Here is a 5,140-nt window from a genome sequence, read left to right as displayed (position 1 = left end):
CTTCAAGTTTTTCTCCATTTAGTATTATATTGGCTGTAGGTTTGTCATAAATAGCCTTTATTATGTTGAGATATGTTTCGTCTATTCTCAGTCTCTGTAGGACTTTTACCAGGAAGGGGTGTTGGATTTTGTCCAATGCCTTTTATGTATCTATTGAGATGATCATGTGATTTTTGTCCTTCAGCCTAGTTATATAGTGTATTACATTATCAATTTGTATATATTGAACTATCCCTGCATCTCTGGGATGAACCCTACTTGGTCAGGGTGAATGATCTTTTTTTTTTTTTTTTAAAGTTGAAAGATTTGGACTAAGCAGTCATTTTTAATTTTAACAAAATAGACAATTTCATATTACATTGAGTGCCAAGTCTATCCATTCATTATTGATAAAGTTTTAGAAATATTTTCTATAAAATTGCAGTATTTGACTGAGAACTAAATCATTATAACATTTCTACAGGTCCGGAGTCCCCAACATTACCCCCAATATTATTTTGATAAACTTGAAAAATACAGAAAAGTACAAAAATAAGACAAGATATCCATATGCCACAGCTGAGAATTAGCCAGTATCTTTATATATTTACTTGAAGTCTTTATGAGAAGTGGATGTTTATATAAAAAGCTGAATCCCCCTTCCCACCCACCTCCCTCATTTATTCCACTCCCTTCTCCAATCTTTACAGGCCACAGTTAAAAGGAGTTTGGCCTGTATCCTTCTGACTCATCTCAAAAACATTTGCATATATATGTGTATCCATTACCAATATAAAGTACAGAGTTAGATGAAGAAAAATTAAATTTTACAGAAAGTCACTGTACTATATTCTGCATCTAGATCAAGCCGCTGTAAATTTCCTGGTATCTACTTCCTGAGCACACATACTCATAAGAACTGTTAGGTACTTTAAAATGGTTCAAAGAATGTTTCCCTGCTCCCAAGGTCATGATTATACCATTTTCATATTCTGCTTTCAATCTCCATAGAGTGTAATTTTTAGTTCAAGGTGTACACTTTCCTCCTCAGAACAAGTTTATTTCCAAACATTGTCTTAGTATTCCCTCCTGATGCCTTTGCTCACATATTCTAAATTGTAGTAAATGCATAGGTCACATTATGGAATCTCTCAATTCTCTTGAATCAATACAAGTTTGATATTATTTGTCGGTGGCCATATATTTGTCTCTTAAAACAAGTTACTTCCTACAGGGGTAAAACTCTCCAGATATATGCTGGTAACAGCTATTGTCTTATCTTGATTTGAGAGGAAGCATGTGTCAGAATTTTCACTATGGGTTTTTTGTTTTGCTGTGGGTTTTTCTCGTTGGTCACATGCTTGTAATCACACAAATATCTTTATCTTCACTATATACTCTGCTATCCATGATTTTTAGCATTTGTTAAAGTTCACCTAATTTGTTCTATTTTGCCTCAGAATGACTGAATGATCCACTGTGAGGTATAAATTATTAATGAACACTTCCCCATAGTAAACATTTTAAAATTTTTTAATGAGTATGGATTTTCTGGTGTCTAATATGGTGTGACTTCTGGCTGAAAGCCTTCCCACACTCACTGTACTGGTAAGGCTTCTTCCCTGCATGTATTCTCAAAAGCAGAATGAGGGTTTCCCACATTCGTTACAACCATAGGGCTTCTCACCTGTATGGCTCCTCCCACGCACTGTGAGAGATGAACTCTGAGAAAAAGCTCTGCCGCATACATTGCATTCATAAGGTTTATCACCTGAATGAATTCTCACATGCACAATAAGTGATGATCGTTGAGAAAAGGCTTTTCCACATTCATTACATTCATAGGGTTTCTCAGCAGTGTGAATGTTTTGATGCTTTATGAGGTACTTCTTCTGGCCAAAAGCTGTTCCACATTCATTACATTTAAAGGGTTTCTCTCCAATATGAATTTTCTCACGCTCAGTAAGATTTGATTTGCCACTGAAGGTTTTTCCACACTCCTTACATATGAAAGGTTTCTCTCCTGTGTGAGTTCTCTGATGCCTAATGAGGTTGGACTTCTGAATGAAAGCTTTACCACAGTCTTTGCATTCAGAAGGTTTCTCTCCAGTGTGAATTTTCTGATGGGTAAGCAGGTTTTCCTTCTGGCTAATGCATTTTCCACAATCACTGCATTCAAAAAGCTTCCTTCTCTCCAGTATGAGTGTTCTGATGTTTAATTACATATTGCTTTTGGCTAAAGGCTTTTCCACATTTATAACATTCAAAGGATTTCTCTCTATTATGAAAATGCTCATGTTCTGTGAGATTTGATTTGTGGCTGAAGATTTTCCCACATACTTTACAGGCAAAGGGGTTTCCCTCACTGTAAATTCTCTGCTGACTGAGGTGTGACATCTGAATGGAAGTTTTTCCACATTCACAAGGTTGGTCTCCAATATGAAATTTTTGAGAAATAAGGATTTCCTCTGAGCTGGGGATACTTCCACATTCTTAAGTTCTAAGGCTTCTGTGTCTGACCTCTCACTCAAATGTAGGGTTTGAAAGATTATGTAACTATATCAGTACAAAATTTTCCAATAGGTTTTCTAATATTCAGTATTCTTTGCCACATACACTGGTTTCTCTCCAGAGTAAGCTTTCAGCTGCTCTGAGATCTGTTATCTAGCAACAGGCTTTTCAACATTCCTCAGGAGCACTGGGCTTCTCAGCATGACTTCTATGTTCAGTGAGAGGAGACATGTGAGAAAATGTTTCCCCACATTTGGTAGGTTCATAAGCTTTTTCTCCAATGGGAGTACTCTGCTATCAGACAGAGTGTACACTTTAAAAGGAGGGCATTCCGACCCTTATTTTAGGAGTAAGCTATGGCAGAGAGTTTTCAAACTAATAAAACTGATGATTTTTTTCTCAAACTTCTTTCCTGCTTACGTGCAAACTGTATTTCAAGCTCAAAGCTTCAAAAAGGTTTTTGCCTTTCAAGAAATAATGTTTGTTCTGAGAAGTGTGGATTCAATACTCTTTTCCTTGGTTGATAACCTTCCAGATCTTGATATCACTTGATGTACTCATTTTCTCAAGCTTCCAGATAGGATTCCTTTTTACTTCTTTCTCCACCATCCACACTGTCTTCTGGCTTCAATGAAATGTCACATGCAGTTTGGTCTCTCCTACTTTGGCACCACGTGGACCCAAGGCCGCACTGACCTGTGGACAAAGACCAACATGTCCACATGGGTGTGCGGCGTCTGCGTGCTTCAAGAGTGAGAGAGCTGAATGATCTTTTGATATACTCTTGTATTCTGTTTGCCAATATTTTGTTCAGAACTTTTGCATCTATGTTCATGAGGGAGATTGGTCTGTAATTTTCTTTCTTTCTTTTTTTTTTGTTCTGTTTTTGTATGGTTTTTGTATCAGGGTGATGCTGGCCTTGTAGAAGGAGTTTGGTAGAATTCCTTCCTTTTTTATTTTATGGAAAAGTTTATGAAGCAGTGGTGTTAGTTCTTCTGTGAAGGTCTGATAAAATTCACCAGCGCCAATGGTACCAAACTGCCTGTATTTGCTGAAAAGAAACTAATAAGTTAAATTTAAAAAAAGGGAGGGGGTAGATCATGGATGAGCCTAAACAATGGTACTAAACTGCCTGTATTTGCTGGAAAGAAAACTAATAAATTAAATAAAAAAAAATTCACCAGCGAATCCATCTGGGCCTTGACTTTTTAGTTGGGAGACTTTTTATAACTGCTTGGATATCCGTACTTGTGATAGGTTTATTTTAATCTTTATCTCATATTGATTTAATTTTGGTAGGTCATATGAATGAAGGAAGTCATCCATTTTTTTTTCAGATTTTCAAACTTAGAGGGATATATATTCTTAAAGTATGCCTTTATGATTTTCTGAATTTGTTTGGTATCTGCTGTAATGGTGCCTTTTTCATCTCTAATTTTATTAATTTTTACCTCTTCTCTCTGTATTATGGTCAGATTTGCTGAGGGATTATTTATTCTTTCAAATAACCAGCTCATTGTTTCATTGATTCTTTGAATTTATTTTGTTTCTATTTCATTGATTCATGTCCTAATCTTTATTATTTCTTCCCATTTACTGATTTTTGGTTTGCCTTCTTCTTCTTTATCCAAGGCCTTAAGGTGAAGCAGTAAATTGTTGACTTGTGAACTCTCTAATTTCTTAATATAGGCACTTAGAGCTATAAATTTCCCTCTTAGGACTGCCTTAATTGTGTCCCAAAGGTTTTGGTATGTTGTATTCTCATCATCATTTGAATCTGTGCATTTATTGCTTTCATTTTTGATTTCTTCAATGACCCATTCATCATTCAATAGTGTACTGTTTAGTCACCATGAATTTTTGTATGCTCTGTAGTTTTTCTTGTTGCTGATTTGTAGTTTAATCCCATTGTGGTCAGATAGAGTACAAGGGATTATTTCCATTTTCCTGTATTTGTCAAGATTTTCTTTGTGTCCTAACATATAGTCTATTTTAGAGAACGTTCCATGTGTTGATGAGAAATAATGTATATTCTGCTGCACTTGGATGGAATGTTTGTAGATATCTGTTAGGTCCATTTGTTCCATGACATCATTTAACCCTGATGTGTCTTTGTTTATTTTTTACTGGAATGACCTATCAATTGATGAGAGTGGGGTACTAAAGTCACCCACTACAATTGTGTTTGGTGTTTTCTGTAACCTTAAGCCTAATAGTGTTTGTTTGATGAAATTAGGAGCCTGCATGTTAGGTGCATATACGTTTAGGATTGTCATCTCCTCCTGTTGGAACATTCCTTTATTCAGTATAAAGTGATCTTTTTTATTTTTCCTCACTAATGTTGTTTTGAAGTTTATCCTGTCAGATATTAGGATAGTAACACCTGTTTATTTCCTAGAACCATTAGCTTGAAATACCATTTTCCATCCTTTTGCCCTAAGACAGGGTCTATTGTTTATTGAGAAATGAGTTTCCTGGAGGCAACAAACATCAGGATCCTCCCTTTTAGTCCAGTCTGCAAGCCTGTGTCTTTTGGTTGGTGCATTGAGGCCATTGATATTAAGAGTTATTATTGAAAGGTATGCATTTATTCTCGCCATTATTCTTGTTTTATAGTGCTTCCTGCCTTTCATTTACTCTCTTGTTTTAA

At 35.7% G+C, this 5,140-nt stretch overlaps 1 pseudogene; it reads right to left on the bottom strand.

The window, feature by feature from the left end:
* Window positions 1–1,512: 1,512 nt before the first annotated feature.
* Window positions 1,513–2,403, bottom strand: LOC101612086 (annotated as a pseudogene).
* Window positions 2,404–5,140: the final 2,737 nt, after the last annotated feature.

This window comes from Jaculus jaculus, chromosome 3 (assembly GCF_020740685.1).
Source record: "Jaculus jaculus isolate mJacJac1 chromosome 3, mJacJac1.mat.Y.cur, whole genome shotgun sequence".
NCBI lineage: Eukaryota > Metazoa > Chordata > Mammalia > Rodentia > Dipodidae > Jaculus > Jaculus jaculus.
This window is presented reverse-complemented; position numbering and strand designations above follow the sequence as displayed.